Here is a 20,614-nt window from a genome sequence, read left to right on the forward strand (position 1 = left end):
AGGTAAACCCCTCCACAGAGTTTTGGGAGCTGGAATGGTTCTGATAACTGGCATGATGTTGCACCATACCTTTCTGTGTAGTATTTCGAATACAGCACAGACCGGGTGGTCTTGGCAAATTAAAACTGAGGTTCAGTATTTGGGGTTTTTGATTTAAGGACTAATATGAGTATTTCACAGCATGCTTTCCAAGGATGGTGAGACTGAGACAAACTGAATCAATCTTGGGGCTGTAAGGATTGCATGAAAATCTCCCTTGGCTTTTTCTCTCCTTATTTTTTCCTGTCCGAGGATTTCACAATAGAGGACTGAGTGGAATCGATTAACCTCACAGAAACTCTAGCAAGACTTAATATTCTCAAAGGAAGGTCACCAGGTTTCAGTTTGTGCCAGCACTCACTGTCCCGAGGTATTGAAGGCTGGGGAGCTGGAAGTGAACCTTGGTCTCTAGCAAAAGAACTAGAGAAATGTGCCAAGTGATTTGAATAGAAATTGATGTGGCAGTAATTTTTTTTTTTTTTTTTTTTTTGGAAGTTGCTCCTGTTTTCAGGGCTGTGCTCACCTCAGAAAAGAGGCTGGGGAATAAGGGAATAATGCTTCACATGCCTGATTGTCACTGCTTTGGTGGCACAAAATAAACAGAATGGGGAAGGCAGCAAGTGCATTAGGGCAGGGGGAAATAAAGAAGCATTTCTAACCTCTCGCAGCAATAGGCAGCAGGGCATATAATGAGCTCTGCTGCACTTGTGTGAACTAAGGGGGTTTGTTCTTTCCCACCTCCCTCCTGGTGGCACATCTACTCATGCCCTGTGGAGAGCAGTCAGCCAGGGTTAGCAGCAGATAACTGTCTTATTACGTGCAGTGCCTGATTTTAGGTTTCTTTTATCGGGATTTAATTGGAGGATTTTATTCTCCCTAATGGGTGGCTGAATAACCTGTAGGCCACCAACTTGGGTGGAGTTGGCTGGGGTTTTTCCAAAGTTGGGCTAGAAATTGTCCCTTATCTTCATTGTAGCTGCAGCAGGGCTGCTCAGGTGAGGAGCCAGAGCTCCTATATAGCCCTTAAGAAAAACAAACCCCCTTTTTTCCTGTAAATGCCTGCCATAATTATAAGCAAGTGAATCATGACTTGTCTGGAATACCAACAGCTTTGCATCTATACAAGCACAGGCTTGGTATGACAGACGGGCTGGTGGTGGGAATTTCCTTCCTCTCAAACATTTCTCAACTCTTTCTGAGACTGCCTGCTTATCCCTGCTGCTTTCTGCACCATATGTACTGCTTTGCATTAACTGAATAATGGTAATATTATTGACTCGTGACTCTCTTTAAGACAAAGAACATGCCATAAGTACTTGAAGGTCACCTGTTTCTAACCAGTTCCACAAAGAAGTCCACAGATTTTTATTTTTATAGGAAGAGAATGTAGAAAACAAGGTATTTCACTTATTAATAAACAGTTGACTCCAGCAGTGACTGAACAAAACTGGCTAATCAGAGCTCCCTGAGGAGGGCCAGCAAAATTGGGAAGGGTATCACTGCTCATACCAGGAGAGTAGCTGCTTCTATAGCTCCATCACCTGCTGGAAACACTTAAACAAAATGAGAAATACCCTCCTGCCTAGTCCCCAGCCCTGGGAGTAGACCTTCCCAACCATCACTCCACTTCTGGAAGTCCTTACAGGTTTTGATTTTTTTCCTCAGGGACACTTGAATTACGAGGCTGTGCTTGCCACGCAGCAGATGCCGTTCCCTGGGGAGTTTAGCTGCTTGGTTTTTAAATCACACTGCTGTTGCAAACCAGTTAGGTTGGGTTGGTTGGTTGGTTTTGGAGGTTTTTTGTTTGTTTGCGCTTTTTTTGGTTTTTCTTTTGGTTTGGTTGTTTTTTTTTTTTTTTTGTGGTGATGTTTTGTTGGTCACAAGAGTCCAGGAGTGTTTCTGCTGAACTACTCTGCTTACCTGTTGCAATGTATTGGCACTAGGAGGCACTGATTGCACTGACAATGCCACAGGCATCCAAGACTGCTTTGTGCTTTTCTGTGAAAGGGTAATGTGTGACTCTGAAATATTCCAGTGTTATACATCACCCGTTCAAAACTGTTCACACTATCAGTAGAGATGTACTTTATTTCAGATGTGTCTCTGTTGTGTCACTGTATGTGATGGATGCATAGCTGTGTTTTTAAAATCAGAAAGACATGAGTAGGACTGGGAGTTTATTGAGTCTCTATTGACAAGCTTAGGCTGCAAGTACTTTTTGTATCTATAGCAGTGTTCAGCTCTAAAATACAATACATCTTGAAGATACCCAGTGAAAGGCTGTATAAGCCTCACTCTTACTCCAGGTGTGCCCAGTTCCCCAAAGAGTTTGTAGCTGCTGCATTGCAAACCTAAAGTGACGGAGCAGATTTACATTTCTCAAACGTCCCTGTAAATGCCCCCAGTAATTCTCAGCACCCGGTTACCGCAGGAGGAAAGCGAACGGGCTCGGTGCCATCTGAAGCGGGAGGCAGAGCCGAGCTCTGAGCCTGGAGCTCCCTTTAGCGACCGCGGCGGGCAGTGCACGGCTGCGGCTCCCGGGGCTGCGCCGCCCCCCAGCACAGCTCCCGAACCCCTGGAACTGCTCACAGAAACCCCCTTTGTCGGCAGTGTTGACAGGAATCTCAACATGAAGTCTGAGTTCGAAATGGAGACAGATGCCAGCGCTCCCAGCTCCCGCCTGGGAGCATCAGCCGGTCCTTCATTTACAACAGTCTGGACTCCTTTGGTGGCTGCAAGTCTGGACTTGAGCCCCCCAGCTGAGCTGGTTCTCCTGCTTGATTTGGAAAGCAAGTGCCTCTTTAGTGCTGCACTCTTAGAGCTGAGACTGCTGAGACTTGAAATGGTTTTTTTCTTCTTTGTTCAACTGGGTTACAAAAACAAATGTGCTGTTACTGTGTGGCTCCAGCCAAGGGCAATGGGAGACCTCAGGACCCGAGTATTTATCTGTGGAGATTTAAAGAGGCCAGATGGCCTCTTTTACTGATCAGAAGCAAAAGATGGGTGGAAGGGAAGGAATAGCCTTCTCTCTCCACTGGGTGTGACTTGCCCTGTCACTACAAGGACACACCATAGGACTCTCACATCTTGAGTGCTGAGTGTACAACTTGCCTGCTTCACCTTCCCTCTCCCCACTTACGGAGGTGGCTGCACCTTGGGCATTTGGAGCACTGTATGGTGTCTCTCTCTCTCTCTCCCCCTTCTTGACCCCACGGGCAGAGTGTGCTGGCTTCTCTGGAGAAGTAGGAGAGGATGTTGGAGAGAAAATGTCAACAATGAGTCTTTGGAACTCATGGTTATCAGAGTTGGTTATCTCTGGCCTGTGACCTTTGCTTACCTAAGCCCCTGCTTTGCCAGTGGATGCTACTCAAGCCTCTCCTGTGCACCACGGCTGTCGATGTGGTGAGGTGGAACAGTCAGCACGTTTGTACTCCAGCTCATCCCCAGCAACTTGTGTAGGTTGTCATTGAGTCCTTGAGTTGATGGTGTAGGATCCTTTTGTTGTAACACTGCACTGTATGGCATCATTGCTTTTCACTGAAATAATCTATAGCACTGATAATAAATATTCAGAGGGCATAGATAAGTGTGTCTTCCCTGAAAATATCTCTTGATAAGGCGAATGGAAGTCCAGTCTCCATATCCACTCAGTACAGACAAATGAAAACCAATAGTCTGAGTTGCTGACACACTATACTGAGTTTGGACTGATGACCTGGATGTAAAATGTTTGATTTCAGTATCAATTGCTTTGGTTGCCTGGTCCCCAAAAGTTTTTCTTTGCCATCCTTCACAGTGATGTCATGGAAAAATACTGGTAACGTGTAGGGATATTAAAGTAAAAATGTGAATTTGAACCCCCCATATTATAGGATTTGTTGTGTTTCAGAAAAAGATAAAGAATGAATGGCTTCCTTGGGTGTAGGAAGCCAGTGTGTGGCTTTGGAGGAGAATCTAAATTCCCTAAGTCCTAGGAGTGGTCAGGTCTTGTGTCAGAGTGCTCAGCTTTCAGTGCTCTTTGGGGAAGACAAGTTGCATGTGGTAACACTTTCAAAAATGGACAGGAAATCAGCAGCAAGTCTAATTGGTCACTCTGAAGGATGGGGAGCTGGTAGGAGAGAGCGAGGGATAAGATCTCAACAATTTTGCAACTTCCCATAAACTTGTTCTGTTTAATTCTGCGGTTTTGAACATACGGTCCATCAACTTCTCACAAGCATTTAAATTACATTTCCTAGTGACACTGAGGAATAGTTATTAATGCAGGATGGTGTAAGGTGTGTTCACAAATCCGTTTATCAGATAATGGGATTAACACGCATACCACCCGAGCACTGCTTTAAAAACTTACTTCTAAATCTACATATTCAGTGACTAGAGCAGCCACATTAGGGCACAACAAATGAAAGTGCTGGACAAGCATTTTGAAGACCTTCTCTCACAGTTCTGATAATACAGCAGCGGCCCGAGAGGGAGGACAAGCTCTCTGTTACTGAGTGTGTTGGAGGATGTGAACTCCTCCACTACTGATAAAGCAAAACAAAGGCGGGGGAGATTGCAGCTGCCTTTGAAGCAGAAAAGAGCAGTGCCCAAACACTGAAGGACGCTGTCCTGGCTGTACCAGCGTCTCCTTTTCTTCTGATTCCAGCAGGAGACAGAATGGGATAAGGCAGAGAAGGGGAAAGATTTTAAAGCAAATGCTTTAAAAATACGATCAGACCTAAACTTCAGAGCTGTGCCTGTGTCCTGTATAAGTCTGGCCATGCCACACCCTGTGTCTGTTTGCATGCACTGGTGTATTAAGACTTTTTGTGGTTTCATTTCTTATCCCACACACATTCTGTGGGGTTTTTCCCTACTTTCTCCTTTATTCTTCATGGTTAACTGCTTTTTTAGTACTTAAACTGTGGTTTGATATGTTCCTTTTCCTCTGCTGAAAAGTTTCATCTCTAGAAACAGATTCTGAGTTTAGAATCTGATCAACCACTGCATTTTTACTATTACAAGCATTTTATTTTCACTTTCATAAAAGTTAAGGAGACAGGTTCTCTATGCAAACAAGTGGAACAATGTTCTGTTTCTACAGGGACAAGTACCTTACTTAATGTGAACTTCTGTTTAGTGTTTGGCCTACCACAAAACTTATAAATATTATTTCCATAGGCACATACAGTTTAATTCAAACATTATAATTTTTCTCTGTTTAAAAAAATTCCTGGAAGGGAAAAAGACTATGGTGGGTTTTATTTCAGGAAAAGAATTGCAAGTTTCTCTTTACCTTTGCTGGTAGAGATATGAACAAAACTCAAGCTGATACTGCTGAACCTTTAAGTGTTGTAAATACAACCTGTGGCTTTGTAGCACCAGCCTTTGCAGTTCTCTCTCTTCTTATTTCATTCTTGTACAGCAGAGATGAAGGAGCAGTTTCAACGTGCAAAGAACATTCACCATTTGCAGAATAAGGTGGTTTCTAAGAGATGCTGGTCTCTGCATCTGTAGAACCCTGGCTTTGGCAGGAAAGCCCTGCTAAAAATTCCCTCCCCTATACAACCTGCTGTATCTTACTTCCCTGCTGCAGTTCCCGCCTCAGCCTCGCGATGCTGGTGGTGCTGGTGGGGTGGGCAGAGGTGGAGGAGACTTGTCTTACCCTGACTTTGCAACTGAAGGCAACACTTCTAGCATACCCTAAGTCTAATGCTCTCACAGTGCATGTGTTAATGTTCACCTACCTAAGAACATGCACAAATTTAAAGATTAGGAATATCACAGCAAAGTATATTGTGAGATAGGATATGGAGTTTTATGGAGGAAAAGGATTAGTAGATATTGCAAAAAGCTGCTGCGGTAAAAGAAGTGCTGAGATTTTAATAACCTAAGGTATTAAGTTTTTATCTCCGTTTTTCTAAAGCTCTGCATCACAGGTTTTTGGAGCCATAGGGAGGATTTACACACATACATCATCTATTAATGGAACCTGGAAGTCGAGCAGAAACTCCAGGAATCTTGAGACAAGTCAGGCTCAAACTTAGTGGTTCCTCTCATCATATAAGTCCAGGGTGCAGGCTGGGCCATGGCTCTGTTAGGAGTCACTGTTCTGTTTTGGCTCCTGACCTTCAAACGTCAAGGTAGACTGGATCTGTGCGAGTCCAGCACAGACATTTCTCCCTTGGCAACAAACAGAACACAGAATCCATTTATTCTTCTTACTCATAGAATTGTTTACTATTCTTTGGCTACAAGACCAAAATTGGAAAAAATCAGCTTGGCATCAGTACAGGATCCAGAAGAAAACATCTTTATAGCAAACACTGATCTTAGGTGTATGTGACTGTGTTTCCTTTCTGTAGGTCTTCATCTCAACCCTTAAAAGACATTCAGGCAATGGCACTAAATAGGTGTAACTACTGGAGTTACACCAAGCTGCTGCTGTCCACGGTCATGATGAGACTTCCCTTGCTGACTTGTCCTCAGGGAAAACTTGTAGGCAAAGTGAGAGAAATATATTCAAAAACTCTAGTTTCATGACCCAATGCTGAAGATAACTGTCTGACTTCAGAAGTAAAAGACATGTAGTAACTTTGTGAAGCTAAAATACAATATTCTACAGATTAATATTGTATTAATCATTGGTTTATAAACTTATACACATGCATTCCGTGTCCAAAAGAACCAATATGGAACATTTCTGGGGGAAAATCTTTGTTTGGTTGGATTTTTTAATTAAAGGTAGACATTCTGAAGGTTCTTAGCTGAGTGTCTTGGCCCAGTGAGACAAATTCTGCAGTAAGCAGAGCTGGCAATAGATGAAAAAACAGAGACATTGGCCATAATTCTGCTGGATTGGCTCTCCACATCCTGCCAATACAGCATGGATGAGTGTTCCTAATGCCGTCTGGCAGAAACCTCACAGGTCTCCATCTCGGACCTCTGTGTTGTGACAGCTGAGCAAGGTGTTTGCTGCCATAGTGACTGTGTCCACTGGAAAAATCAACCACTGCTTTTAGTCCTTGGTACCACCCTCTGAGGAAAAGGACAGCCCCAGTCATAAAGATACATTCAAAGAGCTAACAGGACCCTTGTGCTGTTGGATCCTGTGTGTGCTGGGAGAACAAGGCCAGTGACTCAGAGGCTGAGCCACTGCATGAGAAAGGGTGGTTTTCTACCCTGTTCTGATATGGGAGCATGAAGCCAAATCAACAAAAGCTTTTCCTTAACCCTCCTTGGTCCTGTTGGCATGGTCAGCACATGGTCTCTCCCTGACCAGAGAAGGTTGTAAACAGCAGTGAGTGCATGTGAGAAGCTCAAGGTGGATATGGCAGGAGTAATGGAGAGTAAAATATATGTGCAGAAAGCTTAAATTCTTATGTCCCAGAAGGTAATTAGGTTTTTTTTCCTTTTTTTTTTTTTTCTAACCGTAACTTGTTTTCTCCATTATGATCATACCCTGACTCCCTCCGAAAAGAAAAGAGAACATTCCCTCCCAGGGAATCAAGTCCTTAGCCGGGTTTATTTCTTTTTCCTTAGTGCATACCACTTCCAACAACCGTGTTTGTCCCAGTCTGACCTTACACAGATTTTCTTCCACTAGATGGAGCTTGAGTATCTCCTCACCGCTCATCCCTGCAGCTCCCTGCATCCGTGCTCTGCCCGGGAGCCCAGCGCAAGGCTTGGAAGCAGCCGCATCCAGCAGTGCAGTTATGGCTCTTGACCTGCACTGTTGGCATCTTGCTTGCCAAACCATATCATTAATAATACTCTTTCTTTTCCTCTGCTGAGAACAACAAATTATTTCTTAGTGGAAAGCCAGAGACACTACGAGCTAATTCCTTGAGAGGATTCCTTAAGTCAGACGCTTGTTTGTAGAGCACCATCATGCAATTTGCAAGTCTCAAAGTCTTCAGTGTAGCTGTGTCCCATCATAAGCTTTGGGTTGTATGGTTTGGGAAAGTAACTTCCAAAATCTGGCTGGGGTCTCTTCTGGTTCAATGTTATTTGATGGCAGAATTGTCTGAATGCACAGACCTCTAGTGATGATACTGTGGGGAGAAGGATCCATGCAGGCTAGTCAGGCTGATCTGGAGCTCAGTCACAGTAGGTTCATGTCAGTACTAAAATTCACTGCAAATGGTTCTAGACAGATACGAAAACTGTTCCATGAGGGGCTCTGTGAAGACCAAACAGATAATCATTTTATTGTATTTGGAAACTCTCTTTCCAAAAAAAAATAATCTGATTTCACTGTCCACAAAGAAAAATCAAAAGGAGTTTTTAATACTGTGTATGTGTCCTTCTTAACCCTGGCATACACTAATTTCAGCTGCTTTTATACTGTGTATTTGGACTTCAATGAGTGAAATCTTCGAGCTCTCTGAATGGGAAAGGGATTTCTGTTATTCAGGGAGGAGGGAACTACCAGCCGCAGAAAGAATTCAGTACTTAGGAGAGTAAAGCTTAAAGTGAAGTTGCTGATTTCCTCAGACCTGGGACTCTACATTGCTGAGGGAATAATATAAATAGGGTGAAAAAACCGTGTCCTTTCTGTATGGTAAGAGCAGAGAACTTGTTTATTTCACAAAAATGTTCCTCTCCTAAGCATTGCTTCTTATACAGTTAGAAAAATCTGTTATTAATCTGTATCTGTATTAAATCTGTGGCATAAAACTGAGGGGAAGTGATGCTTTTGTAATTTTCAACAATTCTAACTATAGGATTGAACACCCAGAGCAGGACTGACCTCACCTGGGTGGTTCTGTACAGCACCTAACTCAGCATCAAATCTCTTGTAAATCACAGTAACGCCAACAGGAAGTGTACAGAACTGCAGGGTGCACTGAGAAAGCTGGATTCCTCAGGGAAACATCAGATAGTGATATTATTTCCAGGCTATTTTTTTCTAAATTGAGACTTTAGCTACCAGACAATTTATAAGCTGAAAAATTCAAGCTGCACCTCAAGCTGAATTTTGCTGACCAACGTTAAACTCTGTAGGGGAGGCGTTTTCCCTTCTCTTGAACAGGGGAGTTGGAAACTTGCTGTTGACATAGCAGTCATTCTACTGCAAATGAAGATTTTGGCCAAAACTGCACTGGTCATCCTTGAAAGCCAAGGCACATCTGTGAGCCTGACAAGCTGCTCACCTTTGAGCCCTCCCTGGGCACCGGAGTAGCTCAGTGTGGGTGTCAGTTTTCTGACTCTGCTTGCAAAGTGCTTAATGGTGACTGAACCCCAAATGATCAGTCGATTGTGCACTGTCCTCTCCAGCAAAGGGTGTCCTCATGAACGGTATCTGTCACATGAGCTCCCCCAATGTACTGATTACAGGGATAAACAGTGGATGCTGGGAACTACCCAAAGTGATGGGTGAGCTTTTTAGAGCCTGCCTGTGTTGCAGGCTTCAGTTACAAAAAGCATGGCCTTTTTTCTCTTGTTCTCTGGTTATTTTGAAAGTGTGTTTGGTTTCAGAGCTAATGGCGACATTGTTTGCTTGCCAGTCAGCTGATTGGCCATTGTACTTTTAAATAGGAGGGATTTAAACTAATGCTCTATAACTGTTCTGGAAAAAATGTAACTTTACAACTGGGCTCAGATAATGACAGAGATAAATGCCACTCACTATTGCAAGAGGGCTGCTTTCAAAATGATCTGTAGCTGCAGTGGGGAAAAAATGTTGACTGAGAACTGGTAAAGTCATGGTCCACCTGATGTTTGGATGATGCTCTTATAGCTGGTTTGTCAAGGGCACCTGAAGAGTCAGCTATTGCACTGGAAAAGCAATGGAAATGTCATCCTGTGAGTGCTCAGAAACAAACATATCACCATGTCAGGGTCATCCCCACAGTGTTGCTTTGCATTTCCAAGACTCATTTCTGAAGGGAAAAAGTTCTTGAATGATATCGCTCGACTTTGGTGATTTCAAAGGCATCTCAGATCAACAAGACTGAGGCTGGCTATATGAGTAAGTCCTGTCTGAAAGTTGGGGAGACAAGAGCATTTAGGACTGAAGTCAGAAAAAGTCCAAGGTTTGTTCAAAGGGAGGTAAGAAGTCTATCACATACCCAGAACACATCCTCCCCACAGAGCACAGGAGCTGTCAGACAGACATCTCCGATCTGACTATTTAAAGCATTCTGACACTCCTGTTTTTTTCCTATTTGTATGCTCAGAGAGGGACAGAGAAGGGTGCTTCTGCTTTCAAATGAGGCTGCAGCAAGAGAGAAGAGTGTGCCTAGTGCTCCTTTTAATCTGCCATCTTTCCGCCTACCTGCCTGAAGTAATGATAATACCCACAGGGATTTGCACCTCTCAGCTGGAGCATGAAAAGTTCTCCAAGGAGGGTGAGGCACACTGTTTCAGAGAGTACCATAAATAAAACTGCCAGGCTCCAGGGAGGACAGACTGGAGATGTATATTTGAAGAGTTAGAAGGTGGGGAGCAATTCACCTGTGGGGATTAAGGATCAAGATACAGGGCAACAGCAGTGCTAAGGATGAATGTGGAAGTCAGAGGGAGTGGTAGCCAAAGCCATGTAGCAGGTTTTCGGGCACTGGGCTGTGTTTCTTCAAAGACTGCCATCTCCTCTGGAGGGGAGGGCTTCACCTCGCAATCGCTGCGTTAGTTTGTCAGCCGCCTTCATACCCTGCCCTCCCACACTCAGCAGTGACTTTCTGAACCCTCTGATGCTCCTGTTTTCAAATGTATTTCCTTATTATTTTCCCCAGAGATAAATCTCTCTTGTCAGTGCACTTCAAGCTATGCTTTCAGTTGTTTTTTTTGTTCTGTTATTCTCTGTAAGTGCTGGTGTAAAACTGAGCTGTCACAGAACAAATCGGCAAAATAATTGTCTCTGACGGGGTATTCACATCATGTAACTGCCAGTGTCTGGCACAGATATTTAAACTAGCCAGAGAAACTGTTCTGAATCACAGAAAGGCTTTGATTTTTGAATGTGTTGTAGGTCTGAGTGTTCACTCCCCATTTTGTCTCACCCTCAAGGTCCCACTCCTACCCCACCCCACCCCCCAGTCTGGAGGAAGCCTTTGCATCATCATCATGTCCAACCTGGAATATTAATTGAATCTGTGAAAGATGGAGAAGAAGTCATGACAACTGTCTCAAAATAAGCCTCCCCCTACTTACTCCCCGTAATCCTGCTAAGTGGCTCCAATTCACATTCTGGGGATGGGGTTAAGGATCTGATTTAGAGGTGGAGCTGGCTGAGTTCAGGATGGCTTTTGGGGTTACTGCTGCTGCCTGTCCATCCACCCATGCTCCCTGGAAGCTGAGATGGTTTGTGGGTGAGCTCCAGCCCAGCTGCAGCCTCCAGCTCAGCACTGCAAAGCCAGGCAGAACTGGTAATATCGGGGCAGAGATGAGTAACTGCACTTCTCACATGGGCATCTTATTTAGGCACACAAAAATAGGCTGATTACATGCTGGCTTGTAATTTATCCTGCTCTTCCCTCACTTTGATCTTAGAAGGAATAAAGACTAAATTTTATGAATTGTGTTCAAGTACTTGACTATGCAATTAGGAAATGCAGTTTGAAAGTCCCACTAATTGCCTGTCTACACCATAAGCCATTTAAATAGTTTTAAAAAAATTATCCCCTTAGTACTTGACCCTGTTTCATAGAGCAACTTCCTTTCACTTGGACATCAAGCCAGTACCCTGGGTGCAAAGGCAAGTGAGTGACACGGTGCAGGGGAATCTGCCTTTAAGACAAGGAGTTTCTCCTGCAGCCATGGGGTTTCTCCTCCCTTGTCATCTGCATCTTCACTCCTCCTGTTGCAGACAGACTGACACTATCCATGAGCGAGGGAAATACGTGGCAGTAAATCAGGGAGGGTATCTGCACTGGAAGTGGGGCTTAGGAAATTTAGAAAATCAAAAGCCCTGAGGTTCCTTTCGCTCCCGTGTAGCCAAGATCAGTTTCAAAACGACTGCCCTGCAGAATACTCATGATTGACAACTTCAGTGTCCAAATATACTGCCTAAACTCAACACCAGATTACAAGGAGGGCTCCTTGAATGTGTCCCTCATTCTTAGTCTCGTTCCCTAATCTGCTGCTTACTATTTTGGAAGTCTGATTCAGGCCAGCTGTTCATATGTATGTATTTATATACATAAGTATTTTCATCTGTGGTTGCTTTATGGTTATCCCTGATAGATTCTAGAAAACCATCAACTCCAGACAACGTTTATTAAAGGTTTTTAATCAGCAATTTGGTTTAGATAACATAAATGTTGTTAATAGTATATATTGATGAAGAAAGAATTGTACCCAAGAGTCATGGATGACGACATGTCATTTCAGACTAGCCCAAAATTTGTTGTTAATACCATGTACAGAGATAAGTAAAGATTTTTTTATGCTTTTAGGTAGACTTCAGTACTAGAAAACTGCAAGCTACTAACTAATTATCACTGTTATTAAATGTCTGCCTTAGTGCAGAATACAGCTTATGAGCTTTAAAGCTTACACTAATCAAGAAGCATGATCAACCACTGATGTAGGTCACTTATAGCTCAGCTCATTTGTAGCTGCTCCTCCCTGATGTTACTACTTAAACATTTATATTGATTAAATAAAAAGTTACAGTTCTATGATATGAAGTAGGGGAATAATTACATTTTGATTATTAGGAAGTCAGTCACCAGTCCCATTTGCACAAATACTCAAGCTGACAGAAGGACAGAAAACTAAATGGATTCAATAACACACCATCTGAATTACATCACTTATAAAAAGTACTGGAGCTTCTATGTACGTCTTAAGTGCGGTAATATTCTCATTTTGATCACAATTATTGTTTTACATCGCAGAGATACTTAGAGGCACGTAGTCAATGGGCTATGGACTATTGAGAGGGAATCTTTCTAAATCTCTCCTCTGCTCATGTAATGCAGAGATGTCCAACACTTCTATGGAACAAGGATCTGGACACACATCTCAAGTGTGAGTCTGAACTACCACGTGCTGTAAACAAGACTCTCGCTCTGTCCCTGTAGTTACTGTTTTCATTCACAGCAAAACCATTTCAGTAGGCAGGCTGCATCCCATGGTACACTGCTCCTTGTTAGTCAGAGCTTTATCCTAGAATAGAAATTAAGCAGATTCAGGTCTGCATTTCACTCCTGGCTCAGCTTGCTCTCTTCCCTTGGTTCCTAAGGATATCCAGTGTGAAGTGTTTTAACATGCTTAAAAGAAAGTCCTTGTACTGAGGCTTAGAAAAGAGAAAGGAAGAAATCAGAGTATGCCACCAACTCTAGAGTAACTCTTCATCCTGTGAGCTACTGACCTGCTACTGAGCTGCCCAATTCCTACTTATATTGGTTCCCAGGGAATGCAAATGCATTATTTTTATGCATTCTTCATATTATAAAAACTTTTACCTTAGAAGTTTAGAAACTTTTGTGCATGTCAGTCATCATTAGTAGTTGATAGTTACATTTTGGTACTCCTTTCATTCACACTGGTGTAACTGAGGAGTGGTTTGTTTAAGAGCAGATGGAGATCAGCACATCACTACTGATTTATAGCCATGGCTCAGAGTTCATAGCAACTGTGGCTCTTTCCCAGCAGAGTTATAACAAAGAAAAGCACTATAATTCAGTCCTTGAATTCAATGCCATAATTGACATCTAAATGCTTAAAACTGGAGGCAAGCAGTCCATAGCTGTGAGGTCTAGGGCTGCTTAGCACAAGTACAGAAGGAGAATATTGCAGGAAGAATATGAAAGGATTGCGAGTTTATTAAAACTTAGGAAGTCATTCACACTCTCTTTCTGAACTACTTGGACATGTATTTTAATACTATCTCCTTTCTAGTTCAGGTAGCATTGAGATCAAGAACCAAAGTAGCAAGAAACTTCACAGTTAATGGTGACATTGTCCTTAACTCATCTGGAGCTGGAAAGGAGCCTTCATGACACAGCAGAGTACTCTAAGGACACAGCAGCAAACTTAACTGATGTTTTGGCTCTGGCAGTGTACAGCACAAGCGTAAAATAACTTAAATAACTTGATTTCAGTTGACATTACTAGTGAACAAATACCTGAAATGGGCTATTAGGGACAGAGCTAGTTTTTGTCATCAGTTCTTTACTTACTGGTGCTATCCTGGATTTGCATTTATGTAATAATTTGGCCAGGGCTAAAGAATCCTGCAAAGGCTTGGTCTGCCATTCCTTTTCGTTACCAGTGGATGGTTTTCCATGGAGTGCAGTGAATACTGGGTTAGACCCAAAACTAATTAATTTTCCAATAGCTTGTTCTAGAAGATATTTTTAGTTTATCCTGACCTAGCTGCATTGTCATTTTGTTAAGAGCACTTTGGTAAAGTGATTCAATCGGATGTACTACTACACAGAAGAATCCATAAAGCAACATCTTGCATAACACAAGAGATGTAACAAGAGTTATCAGGTAGGAACTGGCATTTCCATCAGCTCATCATGTGACATCCTGTACAACGTTAAACAATCATGGTTTACTAATTGAAACAATCCATCAGTGTCAAACTAAACACTTGCCAAGAACGACAACCCTTAATTCTTGCTTTTAGCTGCCTCTGGTGTAAGGGCACATCTATGGCTTGGTGAACCCTATTCCATTTTCCAAGCCTCTGCACCAGGAGGTTTGCAAAGAAGTGGCTGCCTGAAGTTCTTACCACGTGGCAAACAGCCTTTTCTTTTTTCCCAGCTCCATTCTTGGAACTGGCTGAAGTTGTCTAGAGATGGGTTTGTTGTTGTTTTTTTTAACAAAACTTGGCCTGTTGCAGATCCCCATATGAAAAGTCACAGCAAAAATTTTAGCATGGAAAATTTGGCCTTACTCCTTTAAACAATTTGTTTAGGCCACAGTTTTCAAATCCAACTGCCCAGACTCAGCTCTCTAACATACGTCCTTTGAAGCCATCTGCAAGGATATCAGAAGCAATTGCCCATGTGTTGACATGGTCTTTCTGACAGGATAGACCACACATGTCGAGCAGGGCATGAGCCCCTAAGTCAGAGGCTCCAGTTCATGCTGCCATACCAATGTAGGCAATCTAAATTGATGATTTCATTAGGATCAACAGAGGGAACAACAGAGCTTGAAGTTGAGCATCTACTTGAAGTAATGCACAATACCAAACTGGTACCTTAAGTCTGCACTGAGGCCTCTTAACATAAAGCTGAGTGTCTTGGCAAGCTTATGTCCACCTTAATAATAAATCCTGGTGACACAACCCCTTTAAGAAGAACAGTAAGAACTGAAGCCTCCTTAGTGGAAGCAATCTGCTTTGTTATGTTTCAGTGCAGCCAGAATACTTGGAAGATCCTTCTATCTTATTCTGTGCTCTCTCTCATTATCAGTTTTTTCTAAAAGCAGTATGGTTCAGTCAATATTCTTTTAACTAGCTTGTTCCTTTATCTGGCTAGTCATTTTAAGAGCTATCCACTTGCCTAGGGAAGTCTGTGTGTTTTGATTTTATTTTTATTTTGAATGACTGCAGTCATCTGGCTGTTTATGTGAACGATTAAAGTCTTTAAAAGCCCTGATGAATTTTTTTACTCCCTTGCTTCCATTCTATTCCAGACTTCTGCAAACACAGACAAATGTATGTTGTTTTTTAAAAGAAAGGGCTGTTAACAAACAGTAAATAAACTAAACTCAACTGGACTTCTATTAGAATGGCAGACTAATGAGCCGAGTAATTTGAGTGATATAAATAAGGAATGGCCAGAAGCAAGGGAGGCTGTAAGAAAGTCTATTGTAACACAAGACTGGGTTCACTGAAGCCTTTAGCAGAGTGATTATTTTATAAAGAGCCTTATAAGCCAAGGTCTTATGCTTGATCCTGCTCGTACCTCTGTATTGCTGACAACAGGGTAACAGCATTAGTGGGATCTGGTTTTCTTGAGTTCCAGTAGAACTGGAGGGGACTGTGGTCTCACTGATGATCCAATATGATGCAGTTGATATGTGTACATATATCAGTTTTGAAGAGCTTACTAACAGATTTTGGAGCATCACAGTATAGGAAATAAATAGGCACAGGCACTGGACATGACACTAAGGTGCAGTAATAGAAGAGCAAGACACTTTAGGGATCATCTGTTATTTGAAAAAATGAGTGGATCTCATTCCACAGCACCAAGGCTTTTATAGAAATATTCCTCAACAGAGAAATGTTTCTATGAAATCAGCTTTCAGAACTGGTTTATGGATATCTTTAAGACAGCATCTTCCTTGCAGAAATTCTGCTAAGGTGTGGATATAGCCGGGACTTCTACTCGTATAGGCTGAGCTGAAGATGTGCTGGTAAAGAGTAATCCCTGCTATTCCCATGTGGCTCTTCCTTAGACAATATTAAACATTTTTCCCAGTATATTGGCTGCCAACAAGTGGCATAGGATATCATAACTACCTTTCACTCCTGTCTCATACTTTCCTGACTATGATTTTTGACTGTGCTTACTTATGGCTGTGTTGAAAGAAGACAATGTAAATCAGAGAGTTTTAGTTGTTCTGTTGTTCCATTCGGTATTCAGGTTTTAAATTATTATAAGCTCATGCCTATAAAAGTGTCCTTGTTTCCATTACCTGTATTTAGCTTCCAGGCTACATACTGAAATTTATAGATATTGTGCAGCCTACAGATGCTTTATGGAAGAACTATGTCCTCCATAGGCTTTGAAACTGAGACTGTATTTGAGTGGAGATCATGTTCAGGGACCAGAAAAAAAGAACAGGCTGAGCAAATGCAGTTTCTTGTGAGCATAATGGCTGGAATTTTAAAGGCATTCAAAAATGGCTGGAAGAGACTCCTGAGTTATTTCAGGCACTTCAGAGTAAATGATCATGCCCTATTTGTACAGTCTATGATGTGACAGGAACAGAGATTCATCACCTCAGTCCCGAGGTGTTGGTTGATGCCATTAATATTTATATTAGCTTTTCAGGGTGCCAGGAATCACTCAGTGCTCCTGAGAATGGTCCTCAGAGAAGGACCACTGAATGGCAAACTAGAGCCAATGTCTCTTTGGGTTTTGCATTCCCCAAAGCTGAATGTTGTGTCATCCTCTTCTACTTAGATGCTGAGTGGCACTAAGCAGTGATCTCTGCTGCACACGGGGAGTGGCTTGTCCTCCTGTGACATTTCTGAGTTCTTAGAAATTACCAGAGAGCTCTTGAGACCTTGCTGGGGCAAGCAAACAGACATCAACGCTTTTACAAAAATGCATGTGACTGGCACTGTGCTTTAAACTGAAAAAAATCTTGCCATATCATTCAGGTATTTGTAGCAAGGATCTGAAAATGTAGCTTGAAAAATACAGATAAAGCTGATTAGTCCAGCTCACAGCACAGTATTGGTAAAGCACAAATATTTCTAACCACTTTTCTCTGGACTGGTTCAGCTTGCTTTTGATTATATTTTGAATTTGCGTCATCTTGAATTTTTCCCTGTAGCAGGTGCAGATGAGTATAAGAACTGAAGCAGAGAGCAGCAGTGTGCTGCTTGGGGAGATGGCAAGTGACTCTATAATTTACTCAGTGGTGTGTTTCTACTTATAATTATTGCTAATTCAAAAAAAATCAGTGCAAATTGCATGACAGCACTGTGTAAGACGAGTGCAGAGATAAAACATGAACACAACCCGTGCCTTGTAGGCTGACAAATGAAGTGTAAAGTGCTATTGTTTGTTTACTGACTGCCTGAGCATGAGATGAACGATTATCTCTGCCTCGAGAGGTAGCCCAAGGTTTCCCGTGGTATCAATCTTCCTGTTTGTGATTCATTTGTGCAAACAGTAGAAAGCTGAGCATGCAACTGTGGAGGCAATTACTCAATTACTTCTCTGCCCCTTAAAAATTGTGTTGCTTCTCCATTTCCTTTTGAAACTCAGGGTTGCACCGGAGCGAGCCAGGGAGGGTGAGCCCCACTCCAACCTGGACATGACAGGGCAGGTCCAGAGTCACAGTTGTGCCTGTAAAACCTCTCCACTGTGAACTGCTGCTTCCCAGCAGCAAGGTGTTTCTAATGAGCTCACATGCAGTAGGAGGAGAAGCCGGATCCACCAAGGTACACTCAGGGCTGCCGAGGTGTGGGAGCAACCTGTCGTCCCTCCCTGGAAGAGGTTGCACTAATGTTGGTGTCAGGAGACTGTTGGACAGGGTTGGTTTTAGGGTGTGACATCCTTGTTGTGCTTCCTGTGCGGAGGCTCGAGGAAGCCGCAGGGGTGAGGGTTCACCCAGCTCACACCGCAGCTGCAACGGCAGGATGTGCCTGACGTAGGTGCAGTCCTGGGCCTGCTCTGTATTCTCTATACTGGCCCAGCTAACAGCAAACTCAGTGGGGAAGCTGGTCTGGGCAGCAAAAAAATAAATAAATAAGACAGTCAGGTGTGAGCCTGATAGGTTTTTGAGTCCTCTTCCAGTGTAAGACGATAGCAGAGCACCAGCGACTCAGGGAAGCTCCTGCCATCTTTCCCTGCTGCAAAACCATCACCTTGTGCTTGTCCCAGAGGGTCCAGCTCACAGCACCTCAACTGGGTACTTTGGGAAGCTTGTCTCCCTCCCTCTCTCTCTCTCTCATTCTCTCTCTCTCTCTCTCTCTCTCTCTCTCTCTCTCTCTCTCCCCCCCTATGCTGTGCAGAATCCCAAAGAGTATTTCACCTCTGAACTGCTGTGGTGTGAGGTCTCTGCAAAACCCCCTCAGCAGCATGCACCACACAGCTTAAAATCCCTGCTCTTGCCAGGACGTGCCAGGTAACATTACTGTTTTCCCACACCAAGCATTTAAATGTTGTTTTGCCTTCACATGTGCTTCTTTCTTTCTGGTTTTGATCTGTACATACTTCATTCACTCCACTTCTGGCCATCTGACTGCCCACAAAGCACTACTTGTCTGCAAACCAAGCTGGAGGAGTAAACTGGAAAATAAAAAAACTCCCAGTTAAAATTGTGGAAAGCCTAATCTTTTTAGTGGAGTAACACAAAGACGAAGCAGTGACTAGACAGTAGTTTGTAAATATTTACATAAATAAGATATCTGATAATAATGGACTCTGAAATCTGGGCTGCTTCTTGTTTGAAGTCATTAAGTAAATAATAGATTCTTTTTTTTTTTTAAGACTAAAAACACCTACTTTCACCAAAAAGTAGGATCTGCATATGGCACATACTGAGTGAAACTCCGTAGCCTGTGACAGGAGAAAGTTTAGAATAGTAGGTCTGACTGGTCTGTGAAGCTACATTATCAACAACTAGAATAAATGCTTTAAAAGTAACTTTGTAGTTCCTTATCAGCTCTTGAAGAGAGCATTAAAAAATGAACAGCGGGAATATAATGAAAACAACACTGTGATGAGACACAAAACCCTAATCTCCCAACTCACCAGGCCATTGAAGACCCTAAAGAGAAACTGAATCACTTCTTGGTGTACGAGAAGTACCTCAGAAAAGCACCTCTGTGTAGCAGATCTGCTCACTGAGGGAAATAAAACACCAATGACTTAAAAATCTATTCTGTCAAGTATTGTTAACTTTTACCACAACCATCTTTCCTGTAATGGCAGTGTTGGAAGGATGGGGACTAGTTGTCCCTCAGGAAATGCTCTGTTGGTACAGCCAACTCACAGCACTATGGACTAATTATGAACAAAAAATGCAAACAAACACAAATCATTATTTGACCATACTGGCTTTTCTCCTGGAACTCAGTTTGGGTGCTAAAATAATGTGCACCCCACTAACTTTGGTCCTGAATTTTCCTGGTTTGCCCAGTCCTTGTTTGTGTAGCCAAGAGCCTGCAGGAGCATCACTGGTGCCTGATGATGATGAAAGAGGCTAATTTCCATTAATCTGTTGGAACTGATCTTTCAGATGATTGACTCTCCCTGTCCACACATCATTTCCTTCCTTTCTTCTCTCCAATTCAAACACTGTTGATCAACTTTTGTTAAAACTGAAAAAAAAAAAAAAAAAAAAAAAAAAAAAAAAAAAAATTATTCTGCAGGAAATAGAGATCTTTGAGGGACTTTTTTTACACTTAACACAGCAGCATCATTACATTGCTAGCAGAGTGGAAGTGTATACAGTACAGGCTGCTGCCTCAGCTATCTGATCTTATATAGTACAGTCTATCTGTGTACCAATTTGTAACATGTCCAAAGCCTTGTGAAAGCATCCCCATGTGTAGAATTACATTTGTGTCATATTTATTTAATGACATATCTGCTAATACAGCACCTGCTCAACAGAGTTGCAGACTACATTGAAATCAATCACTGTATGCAAACTGCCTTTAGCAAATGGGATAGGTTATCTGCCCAGCTTAACCATGCATATCTCTGTGTGTTCATCTTTTTTAACACAGCTATTAATCTGGACTGTAAGACTTTTTAGACACAGATTAAATGTTTTTCAGTTTCTACGGTGTTTAACTAAATGAAAACTGGTGCTCTTGCTAGAGTTGGAATGAAGCTGCTGGAAGTCAGTGGGTGTCAAGAGTCAGGACCTCTGCATAATTAGGGAGAAAATTCAATATCCAGCCAAAGCTCTCGCTAAAGCCAGAGTTTCTTCTAAG

The sequence above is a fragment of the Manacus vitellinus genome, unplaced genomic scaffold (assembly GCF_001715985.3).
Source record: "Manacus vitellinus isolate BGI_N305 unplaced genomic scaffold, ASM171598v3 scaffold_29_pilon, whole genome shotgun sequence".
NCBI lineage: Eukaryota > Metazoa > Chordata > Aves > Passeriformes > Pipridae > Manacus > Manacus vitellinus.